General features: G+C 34.4%; 1 protein-coding gene and 1 non-coding gene across 2 annotated transcripts in view; one reads left to right on the plus strand and one right to left on the minus strand.

Moving 5' to 3' along the window:
• LOC149244560 (cytochrome P450 85A1-like) overlaps nucleotides 1-26617 on the plus strand; it is a 51016-nt gene that overhangs the window by 5629 nt on the left and 18770 nt on the right. The window lies entirely within an intron of this gene.
• On the minus strand, nucleotides 6438-6509 carry TRNAV-UAC (transfer RNA valine (anticodon UAC)). The gene has a single exon. It is a non-coding gene; the product is annotated as a tRNA-Val (tRNA).

Genomic DNA, 26617 nt, shown 5'->3' on the forward strand with positions numbered 1-26617 from the left:
CTAATTGTAAATGCAATATCTAGAATTGTTGTTGTGAGATACAGGAGGCCTCAAATAGGACTCTTGAAAAACTCTTAATCCTTCATGTGGCTTACTTAATTTTGTTCCCTTTGCTATAGGTGTGGCTATTGGATTGCAATTTATCATCCATAACATTTTTATGCATATCTTGCATACATGCTTGGAAAATAATAATTCCATTTTAGATTTCTGAGCTTCTATTCTAAAAAAATACTTCATCAAACCCAAATCAATCATTTCAAATTCAGTCTCCATTACATGCTTAAAATTTCGAAGGTTACTTGTACAGACCATGCCATCCACATGAAAGAATATTGAAATATGAACTTGTTAATTTGATGTTCTATACAAAGTTGGGTCACTCATTCTTCTACTAAAACAATTAGTAGCCAAATAAGAATATATTCTATTACACCAAGCTTTAGAGCTTGCTTCAACTCATAAAATGGCTTCTTCATCATCTATACCTTAAGTTCATGTTGCTAAATCATTTAATTAAGGGACTTTTCAAAATCAACTTCTCCTTGTAGAATTCGCTTTAGTTGTTAGGAAAAATAGCGGGTCGGTGTGGGGGAGGGGAGAGGGGGGTTAATCAATATTTTAAATTCACTTTAACTTTTAATTTCATATATAAAATTATGTCCACTATGGTTCTTCATGCAACCTGCATGTGTATGCGAATGTATTGAATGCAAACCATGTATATCCAGATAACTAATTTTTCATAATTTCCATCAATGATTTAACTTATCCAGTGCGTCATCGTTTCTTTAGTTATTCATTATGCAATAACCATGAGAAGTAAAGAGCATATAAATAATCAACACATAAGAATCACATCAATAGATGAGGACATCAAGATTTTAGGTGGAAACCCAATGTAGGAGAAAATCATTGTTGATGTCGTCCCTATCTTATTCTTTTATTATAAAGAAAATATTCATTACATCTTGTATTGGTGCAAACTCTTACCAACATGCAAGCACCCAATGTAGGAAGCTATGACCTCCACTCATTCTTCAACACCTACTGGAAGGGAGCTCCAACCCCCTAATATCATTTACTGACTCCTAATAGAATGGAGATCCTAACCCCTCACTAAAGGTTGCAACCCTTGGTATCTTGTGCACCATGTTTCAAAATATTTCACACTAGATCCACCTGTCAACCAGTCATAAAAACATGTAGGCCACCTTTCATCAAACATTCACACTAGACCTGTGCCAACAATAACCCCAAACCAATATGTCAAAATCAAATATTAAATCTCAAAATCTTAATTACTAAGCACTATATACAAACTAAATCACTAAAACATCACGCCATAGAATACTAAAGCAAACCAATAACTAAAATAAATCTTAAGCAATACAATCAAATCAATTTAATGCAATACCAAATAATATTGTCATAGGTCAACCATTTAATTATTCATTGATTAATCACACTATCGGATACGAGACAATCATCACAGAAATAATGTGCATTTCTTGTAAACCCTCATTAACATTAACTTTAGAATATATAGTGATTCTTCTAAATTATACCCACGTATATACACGCTTACTGTGTATGGAACCTGTGTACAGTTCTGAATTCACACTGAATTATGAAACTAAATCCCTACATCCCCCACTGAGTTATTGTCAAACTAAGTCACAGTAGCAACTAATCATATATCAACACTCTATAGCATCATCACTAACCAATCTCTGAATCCACAACCAAATCAACCCAATCAAAGTTGCTAGACACAGATCATCATGATTAAGAAATCAATGACTGTAGTAGGAGCATAAGATTGTGCAATAGAGCTATGTCAACAATTAATCCCCTAGACCTCATGTCATCAAGGTCAACACACTTTCTCCATATTTGGGAAAAGACGCAATTCTGAAGTAGTAATATTAATCTCTTGAATGACAACACGATAGGTAGAATATACAACATATGTGCAAACAAATAGTACCTCCAGCATCAAAAACCATTAACTAGAATATAAATGACCAAAAACATAATCAACATCTTTAGTGAGTGTAGAGTTCCATCAATGTTTTGTTTTAACACCCTTTTCCCTCCATTTTCCTCTTTTTCATCATCGCTATCAATACAATAAAAGCAGTAAATCATAGATTTTGATAAGATAAAAAAATCTTATATGTCTTATTTTTCATATTCGTTGATATGCCTTATTGTTATGTTAAATATTTCATTGGCTACAGATTTAACATGATTCTTCATTTATTTTACAAATCTACAACTACCTCCATGGTTTGCGGGGTTCTGGTGCGCAAACAAAGCAAAGCAGCACATGGGTAGTTGAGGATTAATCCCCTCATGGATCTCCTCCTATTTGCTTGATCCAATTCACTAAAGGAACCAAACAGTGGTGTAGTCAAAGGCACGAGTCAAACACTTAGCATCATAAGTGTGAATGAATAACGTTTCTCCGATTACTTTCCAAATAGTGAATCGATGAGATAAAAAATTTTCTGTTAAGTTTCAAATTTGAATAAGGATTGATTAGGAGACCTGTAGGCATAGAAGTCTCAAATTGGTGAGCATGAATTTTATATATAAGTATGTATCCTTTATAAAAAGAAAAAAAAATGAAGGAAGTAATAGTTATTTTATGAAGAATTATGAAAGAGACCTTTGTTCTCATATTGAATTAAAGTTACCTTTATGTGATTCGATGTGTATGTGAGAGTAATTTACACGTACTGGATGCGGAGGGCCCCTGTGGATAGTCGAGGTTTTAGTTTATTTCATTTCATCGCTTTTTGTTGTTTTCATTTAATCACTTTCTGTTATCACATTATCACTACATTCTAGTTTAGTTTCCTTACTTCGTTGTTTTCATCATTTCGTTATAACTCAGTTATTTCGTTTATCATTTCGTTATTTCATTTGCACTTACATTTATTCACAATCATTTAATGTTTAGTTCTTGAAAAAAAATTCACTTAATTACAATTAATATTTTTATGTTTTTAGAAATAGAACTTGTATCTACTCTGTAGTTAGCAATTACAAGATTACTTTCATGCTCTTTAGAATCAAAATTTGTATATATTTTGTAGACAAGATTTTGAAGGATCGTTAGAATAATTTGAATTTCAATACTTTGTTTTATAGCAACAAGGTGTTTAGATAGGTTCATAATTTTAGGATGATTAACATAAGATATTTTAGGATGATACTCAATATAGATATGACATGATAGATTAATCTAACAATAGCTTAACTTCCACTTATTAATTTGTAGAAATCTAACTCTAATCTAATAGGAATCTAGATAACAACGAAAATATCAAAACAAACATAAAAATTATATTACAAACTAAAGGAAACACTTCTAGCATATATAGTGCACTTGCACTTCATAAGTTTATCAACTCCGACCAATAATTTATGCTTGCAATTTAAGAACATTAAATTGATCAAACAATGAGCATAACATGTATATGTTTCTTATCGAGTGTATTAAGCAGGACTAATCAACTTCACCAAATGCAACTCAGGGAAACATGAAAATGAGAATATCTAAATGTGTGAGTGAAGGTTGGTGCAAATCTGAGTGATTGGTGATGCATGCAATCAAAACAAATGTAGGAATTAGTCAAACCCTAAACCCTAAACCGTAAAACCTAAACCTTAAACCATAAGCCATAAAACTCCTAAACCTTAAACCCTTAGAGCCTAAACCATAAACCCTAAAACCCTAAACCCTAACCCCCTAAAACCTTAAACCCCTAAAACCCTAAACCTTAAACCCTAAAACCCTAAACCCTAACACCTTAAAACCCTAAACCCTAAACCCTAAACCCTAAAACCTAAACCCTAAACACTAAAACCATAAACACTAAACCTTAAACCTTAAGCCCTAAATGCTAAACCCAACGCCTAAACCCTTAACCTGAAACCCTAACCATAAACCCTAAACCCTAACCCTAGACCCTAAACCGAAACCCAACACCGAAAACCTGAAACCTGAAACCCAAAACTTGAAACCCCAAGTTCCAAGCCCCAAGCCCCAAGCCCTAAGCCTTAAGCCCTAAGCCCTACACCCTAAACCCCAAACCCTAAACCCCAAACCCCAAAACCCCAAAACCCAAAACCCCAAACCCTTAAATCCCAAACCCCAAACCGCAAAACCCAAAGCCCAAACCCTAAACCTTAAACACTAAACCCTAAACCTTAAATCCTAACCCTAAAACCCTAAAACCTAAAACACTAAAACCTGAAACCATAAACCCTAAAACCTAAACCCTAAACCCTAAACCTTAAACCCTAAACCCTTAAACCCTTAAACCCTAAAACCCTAAAACCCTAAACCCTAAACCCTAAACCTTAAACCCTTAAACCCTTAAACCCTAAACCCTAAACCCATAACCCTAAACCCTAAACCCTAATCCCCTCAAACCCTAAAACCCTAAACCCTAAATTCTAAAACCATAAACCCTAAACGTTAAACCCTAAACCCTAAATTCCTAAAACCCAAAAACCCTAAACCCTAAAGCCCTAAACCTTCAACCCTAAACCATAAACCCTAAAACCCTAAACTCTAAATCGTAAACCCTAAACCCTAAGCCCTGAACCGTAAACCCTAAACCATAAAACCCTAAACCCCCAAACCCCAAACCACAAACCCAAAACCCCAAAGCCTAAACCCTAAAATCCTAAAACCCTAAACTCTAAACCCTAAAATTGTAAAACTGTAAAACCTAAAACCCTAAACCCTAAACCATAAATCATAAACCATAAAACCTAAAACGTTAAACCCTAAACCCTAAAACTCTAAACCCTAAACCCTAAAACCTTAAACCCTAAAACCTAAAACATTAGAACCCTAAACCCTAAAGATACCTCACCTTCCAACTAGGCTATCTCTTGAAAGTATTTCTGAGGATATATCTTGTGTCAAATGTGTTTGTGCTTTTTTATTTATGTTTTCTCTATTTTCTGCATAAGTTCTTATTTTCATGCATACACAATTAACAATAATCTGTATATCCATAAATAAACCCTAATAGTGTATATTTTCATGTTTTTAAATATAATTTTATCAAATCTATTGTGACGAATTGTTTAGTGGAATATTTATGGTAGTTTATGGATCATATTGGTATCAAAGCAATTTTATTTAGGTATATTGTGGAGATTTCTAGGGGATCTATATCGCCTAAGTCAAAATTCAAAAAACCCTCATCATGGAGGACGCATCTACTAACAACCCTTGTTATCCTACAAAGGAGAGGTTTTCGCGACTGGAAGCACAAGTTATAGTTATAAGCCATAATGTGAATCTCCTCATGTTAACCCTAAGAAATAATTTTGTGTTATTCAGAGAAAATGGGGGTTCTAATGTAGAGGACAAATCAGAGAGGATATTAGGATATGGGAAAGCAACAGAGAACGAGTCAAAGAAAGGAGTCAAAAGAGATCAACGTATTTCTAATGTCATGAACCATTCATAGTCCCTATTCAAACAAAGCGAAGGTCGATATCAAGTCATACCAAAGTGATAAAAATGCTCTAAATCTAAATCACTCATTTCAGTAATTAGAATTTTATTTCATTGTTCATTATATAGACAAGGAACAAAATATTTCATTTGCACTGTTGAAATTAGAGGGCCATGCCCTGACCTAGTGGGAAAGCCACATGAAGACCTTGAGACTTGAGGGAGATCCTTTAGTGACCAAGTGGGAGGACTTTAAGACCCTTACAAACTCACAATTTTACCCTATCGGGTATGTAAAGTACTAGTGGATCCAATGGAACTACTTTAGGCAGAAGTAAGGGCAGAGTGTATAGGAGTACACCACAGAATTTAGAAATATGACCATAATGTTGGGTATCTCCCCAAAGAATCCATATTTACTCCTTAAGTATTTGGGGGGTCTACATAGCTATCTACGAAAGCAATTGATGTTGTTCAAGCCTAGATTGGTGGATGAGGGTTGTCACGACTACATAAAGGGGGGTTTTAAGACAATATTTGAGACAGTTTTTGGGTAAATTGTCTTAACTTGAGAAAAAAAAAACTTGTGTATTGTCTTAAATATTGTCTTTAAGCAAGTGTCTCAAAAATTATTGTCTTAAAAAATTGTCTCTATAAAGACAATATATAACACAAGCATTATTGTCTCTTAGGAGACAATTTCATTTTTGTCTCTCTTGAGACAATTTCATTTTTGTCTCTCTAGAGACAACACTCAGATTAGAGACAATATGTCTTTAATACTAGCTATTGTCTCTCTAGAGACAATACAATTTTTATTTAAAGATCACTTTTGTCTCTCTAGAGACAATATAAAACAATGAATCCAGAAATATCTCACCATTGAAATAAATCGATATAAAAAACATTTAATTAAAAATAAACTACAAAATCGTTGATTAATTCATGTTAGTGCACAGTGGAATTGAACCACCAACCTCCTGCTTGTAAGGCAGGCACTCTTCCATTGAGCTAGCACACTTTAAAGAATTATGTGAAGAGTTATGGCAATCCTGAAAACTACATTTATAACCATTGATTTACAAAACAAAACAAAAAACATGATCTATAATCTTTATAAAAACTATAATCATGCAGACCATATTTTTAACTTACTAAAACTAGCAATTTCCCCCAAAGGTGCAAAGAGAGGCAGATTATATCTCTAGTAAAATAATTTAAAATCTTATACTAGTATACAGTTAAACGTTCATGTATACAAGCTATCTTGCTACAGTGGCATATCCCTGTGTTGGGATTTCATTCCATGTTAAGACTTCTTTTTCTTCATCTTCTTCTCCACACATGTATGTGTCTATTATTGTGTATATGCACCCATATAAAATTCTATAAAAAAATGTCTTGATTTCCAAACATAAAACAAACTGAATTATGCTTTGTGAATCCACAATCTCCGATTGAGTCATTATCAAAGAAAAAGAAATGCAATGGAGTATATTCTCTTGCACCTTTGCAATCAGTTCTCCCTACTTAAAATTTAATAGACCTGGAATATGTTTCTCCTTTGAATTTTAAGCTAGATAGATTCATGGCTCCATCCTGGCTCCACAATTATTTGGGGCCCTCTATGGCTTGGAAGTTCCACACCAGTGATTGTTTATGACGATGAAGAGTATTGATGACCGTGCAAAAATATCATCTATGTTGCTAGTAAATGCAAAGATATATCATGATAATGAAAAAAACAACAAAAAATTTCTTATTAAACAAGTGGATGTTGATTATAAAAAAGAGAGAATGACATAATGGAAGACAAACTACTCTTCAGTAGCTAGTTCCAAGAAACCATGGTACACATTCAAAAAAATAGATAAGCATAGCATGTGAAAAGCTGCAAACTATGCACTGTAAAGAAAAACCTCAAAGAACTTCTTACCACAATTGCTCCAGTAGGATCTATCCACCAGTATAGAGTACTTGCAAGAATAGCAACAATTAGACCAATTGTGTTGGTCATCACATCAAAGAAATGATGTTGAGCATATGCCTTCACAATCTCATTAGTAAAAATTTGACAATACATTAAGAGGAAAAACTTCACAAAAATAACTGAAACAATAACAATACCAGGAAATTCCTAATGCCAAAGATTTGAATGAGATCTATATTTACTAACAAATTTTGTGGATCCATTCAAGGTCCTGAGCAAATGATTAAAATGCTAGAAGAATAGGGAAGTGAATCAAAACCATAGTGACAAAGTGGAGAAAATATTTGTTGGGATGGAAGGATCCACTTACTTTTAATAGAAAAGATGAGGTATTCAGGTCCAAGTTTTGATAGTTATCCGAGTCCTCTATAGATAAGTTTGGTGAAGAACATACTACCCCGCTCAGACAGGTAACAATGACATAGATTAAGAATGCCATAAATATAGCAAATCCAATTTCGATGAGAAAATACCTGCACACACATTGGAACATAGACAACATTTTAAGATCATTTCATAGTTTTCTAATCTGATTAATGAGTCATTGATAGGTCTATGGCTGCCCAACATTGTTAGGAAGTAGTTTATTCATGTAGTGAATGATTCTCTATAGGAGTTTTAGACAGAGTTATGACAGCTTGGGTTGAAGAATCATGTTTTTCAATGTACTTTTACAAATTTTTTTCTTGTAGATGGGGACTATTAGACCTTATTCTGAGTGGAATAATTACATTTCATAATTTCTGTAATGAAAGCTTGTAATTTCAACAATCCATCGAAAATCGATCTAATTTGTAAATAAAGCATACCGAAAAGTACATGAATAATCATACAAATAGATAAGCATAACATGTGAAAAGTTGCAAACTATGCATTGTAAAGAAAAACCTCAAAGAACTTCTTACCACAATTGCTCCAGCAGGATCTATCCACCAGTATAGAGTACTTGCAAGAATAGCAACTATTAGACCAATTGTGTTGGTGATCACATCAAAAAATGATGTTGAGCATATGCCTTCACAATCTCATTAGTAAAAATTTGACAATACATTAAGAGGAACAACTTCAGAAAAGTAACTGAAACAATAACAATACCAGGAAATTCCTAATACCAAAGATTTGAATGAGATCTATATTTACTAACAAATTTTGTGGATCCATTCAAGGTCCTGAGAAAATGATTAAAATGCTAGAAGAATAGGGAAGTGAATCAAAACCATAGTGACAAAGTGGAGAAAATATTTGTTGGGATGGAAGGATCCACTTACTTTTAATAGAAAAGATGAGTTATTCAGGTCCAAGTTTTGATACTTATCCGAGTCCTTTGTAGATAAGTTTGGTGAAGAACATACTGCCCCGCTCAGACAGGTAACAATGACATAGATTAAGAATGCCATAAATATAGCAAATCCAATTTCGATGAGAAAATACCTGCACACTCACTGGAACATAGACAACATTTTAAGATCATTTCATAGTCTTCTAATCTGATTAATGAGTCATTGACAGGTCTATGGCTGCCCGACATTGTTAGGAAGTAGTTTATTCATGTAGTGAATGATTCTCTATAGGAGTTTTAGACAGAGTTATGACAGCGTGGGTTGAAGAATCATGTTTTTCAGTGTACTTTTACAAATTTTTTTCTTGTAGATGGGACTATTAGACCTTATTCTGAGTGGAATAATTACATTTCATAATTTCTGTAATGAAAGCTTGTAATTTCAACAATCCATCGAAAATCGATCTAATTTGTAAATAAAGCATAGCGAAAAGTACATGAATAATCTATTCCAGTAATTTTAAGAATTCTCTAAACTATGGAAGAGTACTAGGTGATAAGCCAACATCAAGTATTGGTGATAAGCCAACATCCAAGCAAAACCATAAACACAATCTAGGTTAGTTTCATCAAATATGTTGTTTATGTACCGAAATTGTACTATGAAAGATTACAACCATAAATTAAAATCCATAAAAGATCACAATTTTGTTACTATTTGTCCTAACAAATATTAAGATTCAAGTGGTTTCATCAAATATGTTGTTCATGTACCAAAAGTGTACTATGAAACATTACAACCATAAATTAGAATCCATAAAAGATCATAGTTTTGTTACTATTTGTCCTAAAAAAGTATTAAGATTCAAGAAATTGTTGGACTTCAAATGTGGAATATCACTTGTGTATACCAATGTTCTCCAGAGGGACCATGAGTTGGTTAGACTCACCCCATAAGTGGATTCTTTGGTGGACAAGTAGCTTTTTTAATAGATGGTAGCAACAAATAAACATTATTCTTTTAACACATTGAAACAAATTTAGCAAGCTTGCAAACATATATAGGTAGTACCATGGTGACTTTCATGAATGGAGGTACTCGTTTATGTACTCTAGGTTTATTTTTGATCACATATCATGGTTCACAATTCACTTGGTTTCACTAGAAATGTTTTGTTATTCATGCTCAGTATTTTCATTTTTTCTCAAGATCCCATTCCAACGGAGTCCTTTATCCTGCTATGATATCAACAAAAAAATGAACTACTGCAAATATTATGTTAAGATAAAGCCTAAAACTACAATCATTTATGAAAACTAACATAATTTACAAAGACAATCATACTGATTCAATGTGTAGAAAAGCAAAATGAACATGACCAACTCTCATAATTTAAATTGTGAGACTAGAAAGTGGAATATGAACAACCCCCAAGGCATAGTGTGAAAATATAACATGTAAAATATATGCAACCGGAACAAGACTATGGACGGCCAACTTGTAATCCTAATGTGCCCTTTCTGGAACAATACCTTTTACAATTTCCAAATGCACATCAATAATGATCCAACAACTAATGTTACTTGGGTTTGACTGAAATTGGATTGTTGAACAATATGGTAGTCTAGTTAGTCTCAACTTCACTATAAAATTGAACTTTAGCATAATCGAAACTAACTCACTCAAACCAAATCATGATATTAGAATTTGAACTACCCGAAAGGCCTAGTGAAGTAATTCAATGTGTAGAATGTGTAATAGAAACAAGACTAAGGGTGGTCAACTTGTAATTGTAATGTACCCTCTCTAAAATGATGCTTGCTACAATTTCCAAATTCACATTAATACCTATCCAAGGAATACTATTGAGTAATATTGGACCATATTGACCAAAGCGGATGATGAAATCTGGTGCCTCAACTGTACTTGATGTGAATGTGAGGAGAATATGACTAACAAACCATTATATCTATCTATATATATATATATATATATATATATATATATATATATATATATAGATATATATATATATCTATATCTATATATATATCTATATCTATATATGTATGTATGTATGTATGTATGTATGTATGCATGTATGTATATATATATATATATGTATGTATGTATCTATATATATATATGTATGTATGTATGTATGTATGTATGTATATATATATATATATATATATATATCTATATCTATATATATATATATATATATATATATATATATATATATATATATATATATATATATATAGATATATATATATATATATATATATATATATATATATATATATATATATATATATATATAGATATAGATATATATATATATATAGTACTATTTTGAAGACTATAGGAATGCCATCACACATAGCATCCTTAATTTTTTATCACCCAGAGTTGAATCTAGAGGATATTGTGGCTTATAGAGTTACGGTTATCAACAACAATCAAAAGAGAGTATTTTTTGTGATGGAAATATACTATAGAACAGGAGAATGTGTAGCAACTCTTTTTCCATAAAAACCCATGTATATAAACCTAGTTATGTAAATTATTTATTTGTGAAAATAAATTGATGACTGGCTTGAATGGAGGGACATACAAATCCAAAATTCTAAGAGGGAAAGCATGTGGTGGGTTGTTGCATGGACATTGAATGCTTGTTGCATATTGGTTGGTTTCCCTATGGTGTGTCGTGAGTAGGCCCATACAAACAACCCTTAATTGTCATAACTATTTGTCTAATGAAGTACTGGCCTATGTTGATAACCATTGAATTCTGAGTGGAGGATGGTATCATATTGCCCATCATATTGCTCCCTCTCCTTATGAAATGTGGACACAGAGAAAGAAGGCAGTGAACAGAAAATGCCCCGAGTGTGAAGGAATAAGGATTGATAAACTTTAGACTTCTGGCTTGTGGAGAGGAGAATGGTCAAAGTGTGTAGAGAAGGCATAGAGAAATTGGTGCAAAACTTTTACCATGTAGAGAGCACTTAGACGATAGAGACAATTGAGACCATTTATGCCCTAAATAAAAAGTATTTTTTCAATGTATGCATTAATAAGAGAGTAGTAACATGGTTATCAATTAATTAATTTGTTCATTCCTTCTTGAGTCCTTTCTTTAGTCATGGGCTAGGGCTTATTCATCCATTTGTGAATATCTTATTTAGTCATGGATGGCTAGCAGTGCTAAACCAAGCAACCTGTTGGTGGTAACATGATACCAATAAGTTCATATGTGGTACTCGGAAGATGATATGTGGTATCCGGAAGAATTCATAAGGAAAGTTAGGGTAAAGAGTTGAGTATGATCATATTGAAGGATAGCAAGGAAAACACGAAGGTCTATTTGTTTGTCTTGTGCATCAATTCTTTTTTTGGCAAGCTCGCACATATGGGAAGAAAGCTATCTCTATTAAGATTTTGAGCTAGATAAGAGAAAGAGACCAAGTTATAGAGAGAAGCATTGGTGTTTGGGTGGAAGGACTATCACTTTGTGAGTTGTCTTGATCAAAGGTCTTGGAAGTCTTCCTTGAATTTCTATAAGAAAAAAAGTTTTGGGATTTTTCTGTTGTGGAGGGGTTTTTCCCTAGTCTAGAGCCTATTTCTAGTGTTCTTGTTTGCATTGCAATCTTATTTATTGAAATTGTCTTGATTATTAACACAAAATAATACTAATGATGATGAACTAACATTATATAAAAATAATTGTCAATATAAAAAGAGAAAACATTATAAAAGAAACCCTAATTTTGTTTGCCCTAGTTTTTCTCAACATCTATGGTCTTATAAGATTTACAATGTAGAAATAAAAAAATGCTTGAAATGAAATGCAACACAAAACTAAATCATGCACATGGTAGCCAAGTGCTTGGTGGGATAAAGTTGAGCAATACTTCGATGCTTTTTTTTTACGTATATGACTGCAACCGTGGTTAATATTTCAAATCCAAATATGTGAATGAAATTACTTGCAAAACAAAGGAAGGAGGAGAAGTTAGATGTGATAAATAATTAATAAAATAGAAGAAAAATCATACCAGTGCCTTATGCCAAATTAATAGAGTAAAAGTTTCTCCTACTGCCCTGCATGAAAAATGACAATTTATGGTCTTTCACTCAAATAAAAACACAATTGTCAAAGAAAGACAAATACTACATGATTTTTTTCATGGAAATCTCTGTTATTTCCTATAAAACTTTATGTAAATCCCACTCGACCAAGACATAAAAGAAAAATATCAAACAAATTTTGTTGTCTCACCTAAACGCTTACCATTTTGAGTTATTTTCTTCAGATAGTTATTCCACTTCAACATATGAATTGAAACTAGTTGTCCTACACATATTCATGAGACAAATGAGGAAAACTTAGATTAAATTTGACCAAATATTAAAATTAATTGTTTGAATAAATAATAATTAAAAGGACTTGTGTTCATGAATACTTGAATGAGCTCCTCTTGGTTTTGAGAATAAATTGTTGGAGTAATTTAATCTTGGAGAAAACCTCCCTCCACTCAAAGAAGCAATAGTGAAGTCAACATTGACTTTGTTGTTGCTTTGTTGGATTGAGGGTGTTTTTATTTGAGTATCCAAATCCTAATTTATTATCTACTGAACAGGGCTAACCACATGAAGGTGGAAACCCAATGTAGGAGAAAATCATTGTTGATGTCGTCCCTATCTTATTCTTTTATTATAAAGAAAATATTCATTACATCTTGTATTGGTGCAAACTCTTACCAACATGCAAGCACCCAATGTAGGAAGCTATGACCTCCACTCATTCTTCAACACCTACTGGAAGGGAGCTCCAACCCCCTAATATCATTTACTGACTCCTAATAGAATGGAGATCCTAACCCCTCACTAAAGGTTGCAACCCTTGGTATCTTGTGCACCATGTTTCAAAATATTTCACACTAGATCCACCTGTCAACCAGTCATAAAAACATGTAGGCCACCTTTCATCAAATATTCACACTAGACTTGTGCCAACAATAAGCCCAAACCAATATGTCAAAATCAAATATTAAATCTCAAAATCTTAATTACTAAGCACTATATACAAACTGAATCACTAAAACATCAAGCCATAGAATACTAAAGCAAACCAATCACTAAAATAAATCTTAAGCAATACAATCAAATCAATTTAATGCAATACCAAATAATATTGTCATAGGTCAACCATTTAATTATTCATTGATTAATCACACTATTGGATACGAGACAGTCATCACAGAAATAATGTGTATTTCTTGTAAACCCTCATTAACATTAACTTTAGAATATATAGTGATTGTTCTAAATTATACCCACGTATATACACGCTTACTGTGTATGGAACTTGTGTACGGTTCTCAATTCACTGAATTATGAAACTAAATCCCTACATCCCCCACTGAGTTATTGTCAGACTAAGTCACAGTAGCAACTAATCATATATCAACACTTTATAGCATCATCACTAACCAATATCTGAATCCACAACCAAATCAACCCAATCAAAGTTGCTAGACACAGATCATCATGATCAAGAGATCAATGACTGTAGTAGGAGCATAAGATTGTGCAATAGAGCTATGTCAACAATTAATCCCCTAGACCTCATGTCATCAAGGTCAACACACTTTCTCCATATTTGGGAAAAGACGCAATTCTGAAGTAGTAATATTAATCTCTTGAATGACAACACGATAGGTAGAATATACAACATATGTGCAAACAAATAGTACCTCCAGCATCAAAAACCATTAACTAGAATATAAATGGCCAACAACATAATCAACATCTTTAGTGAGTGTAGAGTTCCATCAATGTTTAGTTTTAACACCCTTTTCCCTCCATTTTCCTCTTTTTCATCATCGCTATCAATACAATAAAAGCAGTAAATCATAGATTTTGATAAGATAAAAAAATCTTATATGTCTTATTTTTCATATTCGTTGATATGCCTTATTGTTATGTTAAATATTGCATTGGCTACAGAATTAACATGATTCTTCATTTATTTTACAAATCTACAACTACCTCCATGGTTTGCGGGGTTCTGGTGCGAAAACAAGGCAAAGAAGCACATGGGTAGTTGAGGATTAATCCCCTCATGGATCTCCTCCTATTTGCTTGATCCAATTCACTAAAGGAACCAAACAATGGCGTAGTCAAAGGCACGAGTCAAACACTTAGCATCATAAGTGTGAATGCATAACGTTTCTCCGATTACTTTCCAAATAGTGAATCGATGAGATAAAAATTTTTCTGTTAAGTTTCAAATTTGAATAAGGATTGATTAGCAGACCTGTAGGCATAGAAGTCTCAAATTGTTGAGCATGAATTTTATATATAAGTATGTATCCTTTATAAAAAGAAAAAAAAATGAAGGAAGTAATAGTTATTTTCTGAAGAATTATGAAAGAGACCTTTGTTCTCATATTGAATTAAAGTTACCTTTATGTGATTCGATGTATATGTGAGAGTAATTTACACGTACTGGATGCGGAGGGCCCCTGTGGATAGTCGAGGTTTTAGTTTATTTCATTTCATCGCTTTTTGTTGTTTTCATTTAATCACTTTCTGTTATCACATTATCACTACATTCTAGTTTAGTTTCCTTACTTCATTGTTTTCATCATTTCGTTATAACTCAGTTATTTCGTTTATCATTTCATTATTTCATTTGCACTTACATTTATTCACAATCATTTAATTGTTTAGTTCTTCAAAAAAAATTCACTTAATTACAGTTAATATTTTTATGTTTTTAGAATTAGAACTTGTATCTACTCTGTAGTCAGCAATTAGAAGATTACTTTCATGCTCTTTAGAATCAGAATTTGTATATATTTTGTAGACAAGATTTTGAAGGATCGTTAGAATAATTTGAATTTCAATACTTTGTTTTATAGCAACAAGGTGTTTAGATAGGTTCAAAATTTTAGGATGATTAACATAAGATATTTTAGGATGATACTAAATATAGATATGACATGATAGATTAATCTAACAATAGCTTAACTTCCACTTATTAATTTGTAGAAATCTAACTCTAATCTAATAGGAATCTAGATAACAACGAAAATATCAAAACAAACATAAAAATTATATTACAAACTAAAGGAAACACTTCTAGCATATATTGTGCACTTGCACTTCATAAGCTTATCAACTCCGACCAATAATTTATGCTTGCAATTTAAGAACATTAAATTGATCAAATAGTGAGCATAACATGTATATGTTTCTTATCGAGTGTATTAAGTAGGACTAATCAACTTCACCAAATGCAACTCAGGGAAACATGAAAATGAGTATATCTAAATGTGTGAGTGAAGGTTGGTGCAAATCTGAGCGATTGGTGATGCATGCAATCAAAACAAATGTAGGAATTAGTCAAACCCTAAACCCTAAACCGTAAAACCTAAACCTTAAACCCTAAACCATAAGCCATAAAACTCCTAAACCTTAAACCCTTAGAGCCTAAACCATAAACCCTAAAACCCTAAACCCTAACACCTTAAAACCCTAAACCCTAAAACCTAAACCCTAAACCCTAAACACTAAAACCATAAACACTAAACCTTAAACCTTAAACCCTAAACGCTAAACCCAACTCCTAAACCCTTAACCTTAAAACTCTAAACCTGAAACCCTAACCATAAACCCTAAACCCTAACCCTAGACCCTAAACCGAAACCCAAAACCGAAAACCTGAAACCTGAAACCCGAAACCCAAAACCTGAAACCCCAAGTCCCAAGCCATAAGCCCCAAGCCCTAAGCCTTAAGCCCTAAGCCCTACACCCTAAACCCCAAACCCTAAACCCCAAACCCCAAAACCCCAAACCCTAAAACCCCAAACCCTTAAACCCCAAACCCCAAACCCCAAAACCCAAAGCCCAAACCCTAAACCTTAAACACTAAACCCTAAACCCTAAACCCTAACCCTAAAACCTGAAACATTAAAACCCGAAACCCTAAAACCTAAACCCTAAACCCTAAACCTTAAACCCTAAACCCTTAAACCCTTAAACCCTAAAACCCTAAAACCCTAAACCCTAAACCCTAAACCTTAAACCCTTAAACCCTTAAAACATAAACCCTAAACCCTAAACCCTAATCCCTAAACCCTAATCCCCTCCAACCCTAAAACCCTAAACCCTAAATTCTAAAACCATAAACCCTAAATGTTGAACCCTAAACCCTAAATTCCTAAAACCCTAAAACCCAAAAATCCTAAACCCTAAAGCCCTAAACCTTCAACCCTAAACCATAAACCCTAAAACCCTAAACTCTAAATCGTAAACCCTAAATCCTAAGCCCTGAACCCTAAACCCTAAACCATAAAACCCTAAACCCCCAAACCCCAAACCCCAAACCCAAAACCCCAAAGCCTAAACCCTAAAATCCTAAAACCCTAAACTATAAACCCTAAAATTGTAAAACTGTAAAACCTAAAACCCTAAACCCTAAAACATAAATCATAAACCATAAAACCTAAAACGCTAAACCCTAAACCCTAAAACTCTAAACCCTAAACCCTAAAACCTTAAACCCTAAAACCTAAAACATTAGAACCCTAAACCCTAAAGATACCTCACCTTCCAACTAGGCTATCTCTTGAAAGTATTTATGAGGATATATCTTGTGTCAAATGTGTTTGTGATTTTTTATTTATGTTTTCTCTATTTTCTGCATAAGTTCTTATTTTCATGCATACACAATTAACAATAATCTGTATATCCATAAATAAACCCTAATAGTGTATATTTTCATGTTTTTAAATATAATTTTATCAAATCTATTGCGACGAATTGTTTAGTCAAATATTTATGGTAGTTTATGGATCATATTGGTATCAAAGCAATTTTATTTAGGTATATTGTGGAGATTTCTAGGGGATCTATATCGCTTAAGTCAAAATTCAAAAAACCCTCATCATGGAGGACGCATCTACTAACAACCCTTGTTATCCTACAAAGGAGAGGTTTTCGCGACTGGAAGCACAAGTTATAGATATAAGCCATAATGTGAATCTCCTCATGTTAACCCTAAGAAATAATTTTGTGCTATTTAGAGAAAATGGGGGTTCTAATGTAGAGGACAAATCAGAGAGGATATTAGGATATGGGAAAGCAACAGAGAATGAGTCAAAGAAAGGAGTCGAAAGAGATCAACGTAGTTCTAATGTCATGAACCATTCATAGTCCCTATTCAAACGAAGCGAAGGTCGATATCAAGTCATACCAAAGTGATAACAATGCTCTAAATCTAAATCACTCATTTCAGTAATTAGAATTTTATTTCATTGTACATTATATAGACAAGGAACAAAAAATTTCATTTGTACTGTTGAAATTAGAGGGCCATGCCCTGACCTAGTGGGAAAGCCACATGAAGACCTTGAGACTTGAGGGAGATCCTTTAGTGACCAAGTGGGAGGACATTAAGACCCTTACAAACTCACAATTTTACCCTATCGGGTATGTAAAGTACTAGTGGATCCAATGGAACTACTTTAGGCAGAAGTAAGGGCAGAGTGTACAGGAGTACACCACAGAATTTAGAAATATGACCATAATGTTGGGTATCTCCCCAAAGAATCCATATTTACTCCTTAAGTATTTGGGGGGTCTACATAGCTATCTACGAAAGCAATTGATGTTGTTCAAGCCTAGATTGGTGGATGAGGGTTGTCACGACTACATAAAGGGGGGTTTTAAGACAATATTTGAGACAGTTTTTGGGTAAATTGTCTTAACTTGAGAAAAAAAAACTTGTGTATCGTCTTAAATATTGTCTTTAACCAAGTGTCTCAAAAAAATTATTGTCTTAAAAAATTGTCTCTATAAAGACAATATATAACACAAGCATTATTGTCTCTTAGGAGACAATTTCATTTTTGTCTCTTTTGAGACAATTTTATTTTTGTCTCTCTAGAGACAACACTCAGATTAGAGACAACATGTCTTTAATACTAGCTATTGTCTCTCTAGAGACAATACAATTTTTATTTAAAGATCACTTTTGTCTCTCTAGAGACAATATAAAACAATGAATCCAGAAATATCTCACCATTGAAATAAATCGATATAAAAAACATTTAATTAAAAATAAACTACAAAATCGGTTATTAATTCATGTTAGTGCACAGTGGAATTGAACCACCAACCTCCTGGTTGTAAGGCAGGCACTCTTCCATTGAGATAGCACACTTTAAAGAATTATGTGAAGAGTTATGGCAATCCTGAAAACTACATTTATAGCCATTGATTTACAAAACAAAACAAAAAACATGATCTATAATCTTTATAAAAACTATAATCATGCAGACCATATTTTTAACTTACTAAAACTAGAAATTTCCCCCAAAGGTGCAAAGAGAGGCAGATTATATCTCTAGTAAAAAAATTTAAAATCTTATACTAGTATACAGTTAAACGTTCATGTATACAAGCTATCTTGCTACAGTGGCATATCCCTGTGTTGGGATTTCATTCCATGTTAAGACTTCTTTTTCTTCATATTCTTCTCCACACATGTATGTGTCTATTATTGTGTATATGCACCCATATAAAATTCTATAAAAAAATGTCTTGATTTCCAAACTTAAAACAAACTGAATTATGCTTTGTGAATCCACAATCTCCGATTGAGTCATTATCAAAGAAAAAGAAATGCAATGGAGTATATTCTCTTGCACCTTTGCAATCAGTTCTCCCTACTTAAAAGTTAATAGACCTGGAATATGTTTCTCCTTTGAATTTTAAGCTAGATAGATTCATGGCTCCATCCTGGCTCCACAGTTATTTGGGGCCCTCTATGGCTTGGAAGTTCCACACCAGCGATTGTTTATGACGATGAAGAGTATTGATGACCGTGCAAAAATATCATCTATGTTGCTAGTAAATGCAAAGATATATCATGATAATGAAAAAAACAACAAAAAATTTCTTATTAAACAAGTGGATGTTGATTATAAAAAAGAGAGAATGACATAATGGAAGACAAACTACTCTTCAGTAGCTAGTTCCAAGAAACCATGGTAGACATTCAAAAAAATAGATAAGCATAACATGTGAAAAGCTGCAAACTATGCACTGTAAAGAAAAACCTCAAAGAACTTCTTACCACAATTGCTCCAGTAGGATCTATCCACCAGTATAGAGTACTTGCAAGAATAGCAACAATTAGACCAATTGTGTTGGTGATCACATCAAAGAAATGATGTTGAGCATATGCCTTCACAATCTCATTAGTAAAAATTTGACAATACATTAAGAGGAACAACTTCATAAAAGTAACTGAAACAATAACAATACCAGGAAATTCCTAATTTGAATGAGATCTATATTTACTAACAAATTTTGTGGATCCATTCAAGGTGTTGAGCAAATGATTAAAATGCTAGAAGAATAGGGAAGTGAATCAAAACCATAGTGACAAAGTGGAGAAAATATTTGTTGGGATGGAAGGATCCACTTACTTTTAATAGAAAAGATGAGGTATTCAGGTCCAAGTTTTGATAGTTATCCGAGTCCTCTATAGATAATTTTGGTGAAGAACATACTACCCCACTCAGATAGGTAACAATGACATAGATTAAGAATGCCAAGCCTTCCCTGTGCGCCACGCCACTTGGCGCGCGCTTTTGCTAGAGAGCTCCAAATTGAAAAAATTTTACATTTTTGGATTTGGCATGAAAAATCATGACTTTTGGTGCATTTCCAAGAAGTTTGGGCAAGTTTTGAGTCCTCAGGAGGTCAAAAACACTCAAAACAATGACCTCACTACCCCTATTTTGACACACAGGAAGCAGTCTTGGGAGATTGCAATTTTGGAGGGGAAAATGACATCCAAATTTAGAAATTCAACTTGTTTTAGAAAGTAGACTCAAATACCTTTCCACCAAGCACACTTGGGCTCAATTTGGACTTTAGGAAGTGTCTCAAAATCAGCTCCAAAGTGGCGCGATGCATACAGATTTTAGCGCGGCGCATAGAGAATTTTGGCTTGTTTTTCACTATTCAGCTCAGCAATTCGCCGAGTTTTGACCAGTTTTGCTTCTTGAAGTTATTCTTGAATTTTCATGATGTAATTGACAACCATGATGTAATATTGGCACATTTTTACTTGTTCTAGAAGATTCATTCTCCAAAAGGTGAAATGTGAGTGAATGAATCAGTTTCCTAGCATATAGGGGTAAGTTGTTTGACTACCTAGTTTTCAGTTCCTTGTTTAGAATTAGTTCAAACAGCTCCTAGAATGATGAGCTCGACTCCTAGAGGCAAGGGAATGGGTTGGGCTAGTCTATATCATGTATTTTCTAAGTCATTTTCAGGGTTGGACATTACAGATTGCTTTGGCATATCATTGTACATTCTATCTCTGCATTTTTGGCTAAGGAAAGACCAGGGTTTTGCAGCACTATTTGGGATCCATGTGGCTTTATGTTTTTGATGGTGTGATTCTCTAAGTAATTGTAAGTTCATTAGTGTCATGTGTATCATTTTCCTGTCTTTTCTTCTAAATTTGAACAAATGAGTGATTAAGGTGGGATCGATTAACTGTTATGCTCTGCCTTTGAATTTGTTTAAATTTCCATGTTTTCATCTGTTTAAGGAGAATTCTTGAGACTCTCTTGCTCTCCTTAGCTCCTCACCAGTCTAATCTATCCATTTCACTCAATTTAAAGCATCAAAATGATTGCCTTCCTTGCCCCAATCAGAACTCTGCAGAAACTGTGCCTCATCCCCGAGCCCAATTTGCCTTTCCCTGTTTCCAACAAAAAACCCCCAAAAACTCAAATCAAACCCTTGTACTTCATACCTAGCCTAAAATTAGCTTTCATTTTAGTCATCTTGAGCCCCATCGCTTGTCTTTTGTCGAGATTGAGCTGAGCATGGTTTGATGTGGACCTAGAATCTTGTCTTTTCAGCCTGAGACAAATCTAGGCTCTAACAAGTCCAACAGGAATCCAGCCGAAAAATCAGTAATGGACACCCCGACCACAGAGACAAGTTCAGAAGCCCAAGGCACTAGTTTGGGGCAGGAATGAGATCAATTCAATCAGAAATTGCAATACACGCCCAAAACTCCAAATACTCAAGAAACAGAGAAATTCAAAACTCCTCCGAAAATTCATCAAGATATAGAACCCAAGTCTATCGGTGAACAATCTGCACCTATGGATCAAGAAACAACAACATCCCAGCATGCTAAAATTATCCCTATTCGGCCCACATCAGAAATTGTTCTGAAAGTGATGGAGATACCTCCACTTGATGTATTCTATAGCCCTCTCCACAAGGTTTTAGTCCAAAGGCAAAGGAAAAGGAGAAGGGTAGATGCACCTGAATTCTCACCTCGAGATGAGCTAATGGACATTGTTTGGAAGGACATGCCTTTCAATCCGGCTGAGAACTTGACTAGACTGTCATAATTCACAGGAGCATATGCATTAGCCACTATGGACAAGGCTATGGAGGTGTCTACTTTGCTAAAGGAAAAAGTGGAAAGAATCACACATCTCGAACAAGAGCTCAAGACAGAAAAAGCAAGCGCAAACAAGCAGGCAGCAGAGTAGCTCACACAATTGCAACAGGACATGGAAGTATTGATAATAAGCCATGAAGCCAACTTATTGCCCAAAAACATGCAGCTCCAAGAATTACAGCAATCCTTGGACAGGTACAAGAATGTTCCCACTACTGAGGACATTAAAGAGGATCTAGACATAAATTCTCTTCTAGTCAAGAAGCAAGAGTATTTCTACCAGAAGCTGTTACACATCACTCCCTAACTAATTACTAGCGACCAGCTCACAGACATGTTGGGCATGGAGCATGATTATTTAGAGGTCTTTGTTTTAGCCAGATGTATACCCTAGGAAGATTGTACACCCCTCCATGCGGGGGGGTGTAGGGGGGACTTGTCCCCCCGCGAGGGTTCAGGGGGGATGATCCCCCCCAGCTGGGGGGTCTGGGGGTGAGCGGTCCCCCGGCAGGGATTTTGGGAGCAGCGCCCTCGAATCTAAAAACTGATGTAAAATTGCCTTGTAAAAGTATGGTAATTTCTAGTCAATCTGGGTCATTCATTAGGCGGATGATCTGACGGTAGAATTTATGTTTAGTTTAGGGTTCTTTGCCCTAGAAGGCAACCCCTCTCTTTGTATGAGGGCATTGTATTGAGGTTGTGAATATGTGTGTATTCTTAGAGCGAGAAACAGAGAGGTGGGACTGTGAGAGAAAACAAAGGATATTACAGCGAACCTGTTGTAGGTTGTGTCTCTTCATTTTGCTGGATAATAGAAAGGAAGGACTGGCTATTTGGGGTGGACATAGCCCAAACTGGGTGAGCCACGTATATCTGTGTCTCTGGTTTTATGTGTTTGTGTTTTTCCGCATATTATATGTCTTGAATTTCTCTGTCATATATAATATTTTTCTAATAAGATAAAGCCATTGAACAGAGAACAAAGTTTAATGATTTAAACACCAAAATCTCTGATTTCATTGAATGGTAGGAATCAGAAGAGGGAAAGAATGCTAATCTACTTGAGATTGAGGAAACTCACAAAGACATCCTCTTTACTAATTGAGATGCTAGGATAAAACAGGTTGAGCTGGAAGTCGTGAGGGCAGCTAGAGTATCGAAGAACATCATTAAGGCAATAAATCATACCCTGTTCGCTCCCAATCTCATGAAGGAAGGTAATGTGAAAGAAATGCCTGACTTAAACGCTCTGAGTAAAGGCTGGCAAGAAAAAGTGGCGAATCAAAGAGATGCAATTACAACACTGACTACGACCAACTGGGAGTCGTATTGGTAGTATCTGGTCAAGCCACATAGCCAAATTATGACCCTCAATTGTTCTCTCCATGAGACTCAAAGGATGCTGCCACCTCTTGCCAATGCAATCTTTACAGGATAGCTCAAATCTCATTTCGAGCCACCTCCTCAAATTCAACCGATGATCGATATTTGTGATTTAAAGGAAAAGCTGGCAGACAACAAGTCATCCTCTTAGTTCTGTTTAGTTGATCTCTGTTTATTTTTGGAGTTAGTTACCTATGTAGGAGGAAGGTTGTTTGAAACCTCCTCAAATTTTGTATAATCTATTTTTTCACTCTTAGCTAGATTAGTATTTATACCCTTCTCATGCATTTAGAGAAGGGTCCAGAATTTTATCAAAAACATTTGCAAAGAATGCGATATTTTAAGTTTGTGAATGATTTGGTGAAATGATGGAACATGATCTTTTCTTTTAGATATCAGTCTACTTTCCTTTCCTGATGCACTTCTGTATTCTTGGGAGACAATTTGATTTGAAGGAAGAATTTGGTCTATGTCATTTGTCAAATGAGCAGGACTTCGTACATCTGGTACTATTATCGTGTATGAATAATTATGTTTACATTTAATTAGTGGAAAAACTTTCTTTTCATGAATTATGTGTGAGATTTATTGTTTCTGTGAAGCATTAATTGCACTTTTGTATGATGCCATAACTGAAATTTTGACTTTCATATATAACTCATTAGACATGCGATATATTTTATAAATTTCTTTGACTAACTATTTAGTCAAAGGAATTATCTTTTACATTATAATCTCCATTTAATTGTGTTCAATCTTTATTATCACATGTTAAACAGATATCTTTATAGATCGCATACCATACAAGAACACCTGGGTTTATATTAGAATAAGTTAAGTTAGGGAAATTGCATCATATAATAAGTCACTTATATTATCATTATTCTATTGCAAAACACTCATGAACCACCCACTCTGATGTAGGAGCATCTGGACTTAGCCAGCAATGTGATTGTATGTTCACATGTTGTGGCTAAAATGAGATGAATTACATTGACCTAAGTGGTCAAAGTCAGTTTTAGTAGAGAGGGTTGGACCTCTCGAAAATGATCTTTACTTCATTATTGTAATAATTAGAATATTGTATTATTTTTAGACTAAGAGATAAGTTGTTAGTATAGGTGTGTAACAGAGCTTAAGAATAGGGATTTAATTGTTAGATTGATTAAAATAGAGATCGAGTTGTTAATGCAGTTAGGATAGGATTCGATTCATAAAAGAGAAAAAGAATTTAATGATAGAGATTAGATGATTGAGAAAAGAGTGTGTAAGCGAGAGTTTTGAGTGACAGAGATAGGGTTTGAGATTGAACAGAGGTCAGAAAACTGTTGTAATCAGGACGAGAGGGCCAAGACTCTGTAATTTACATTTTATTGAATAAAGGATTAAGTGTGGTGTTGTGTGTTAATCTTGCTGCAAAAGCTCATTTATATCTATATATTGGCATTCTAAACTTAATCGTTTATGTTCATTTGTTTAAACATTTATTTATAAATCGCGGTCAGTTAGTGTTAAGGGTTAATATTGTGGTTAAGCACTAAAACCTTTCCTTAAGCACTTTTTCTTAAAGAATGAAATAAAGCACGTGGGTTGTATTTGATAAGCGGGAAGCAGTATCTCGCGGCCCGGAAGGAGGTAAATGGTATTGGGAAATTTCACGCGATTAGCTCTAGTGGTTGACACATAACACGAGAAAACCAATTTTCTCGCGTGCTCTCGACATGATAGCATCCGTGCAAGAATCCGCATGAGATTGTGTGACGGTCGTTTGATTGGACAGGTAATATCGACAGTGGAGATTGTCCGGGCAAGTTGATAGGTGGACCACGCGATATTCGTTGGATCTAGAGAGTTGAGATCAACGGCGTGGATTGAAGCGCTCAACCAAAAGGAGAAGTCAACGAGGGATTGGCACTGATTAGTGGGATAAAGCGGGACCCTTAGAAGGAAAATACATGTAAATAACCTGTTTGCGCATAGCTGATTGGTTATAAAGTTAACCATTAGTCTAATTAAAGACTACCACCTCATTGTTCGTCAACCTCCTGTGTCATTTTGGTATCAGAGCACAAAGATTAAGTTTCGCTACAACAACGTGACACTGAGGAGAGGAGTTGGCATAGGTCGGGGGAGACCTATAGTGAATGCAATTCTACTGGATGAGATCCGGAGTCTATGTACAAGGATGGAGACAATGGAGACTGCTTAGAGGAGAGCAACTGATGAAGGAGATGCCAGTGTGATAGAAGAATCTTCTGAGGAAGAAGAAGAGGTTGAAAGTGAAGCTGCCAAAGTTCTCAAGGTGTTGGCAAAAGCAAGTGGAAGACCAAAGATGGAAATAGCTTTGTATGATGGGAATCTCAATGTAGAAGAATTGATGGCCTGGATCAATTCATTAGACAAGTATTTTGACTATGAGGAGGAGGTCGATGACAAAAAGAAGGTGAAATTTTAAGTTACCAGATTGAAGGGTCATGCAGCTATCTGGTGGGATGAATTACAAACATCCAAAGTGAGAAAAGGGAAGTCCAAGATCAAACAATGGGATAAAATGGTAGGTAAATTGAAATCCAAATTTATGACAAAAGATTATTAGTTACATTTTTTTAGACAATTACAAAACTTGAGACAAAAAGGGATGATTGTCAAAGAATACACAGATGAGTTTTATATGCTAAACATTAGAGTAGAACATGCAGAGGATGATGAAGAGAAGGTAGACAGGTATATCAATGGCTTGAGGTATGACATACAAGATGAAATCAGCTTGTTGAGTCTGAAGACAATTGAAGATGCCTATCAAGTAGCTTTGAAGGTAGAAGAGAAGATGTTGAGGAAGCAAAATCAAAGGAACAGAGGGAAGAGTTTAGCAAGAGGTAGAGGAACTACTAGACCAAGATTTCAGCACCATCATAGTGAAGCAGGAAGTTCAAGTAGTAGACCACCACAGAGAGGAG

Source organism: Pinus tabuliformis, chromosome 8, assembly GCF_031772625.1.
Source record: "Pinus tabuliformis cultivar Carrire ecotype Pingquan chromosome 8, CPIR1, whole genome shotgun sequence".
Taxonomy (NCBI): Eukaryota; Viridiplantae; Streptophyta; class Pinopsida; order Pinales; family Pinaceae; genus Pinus; species Pinus tabuliformis.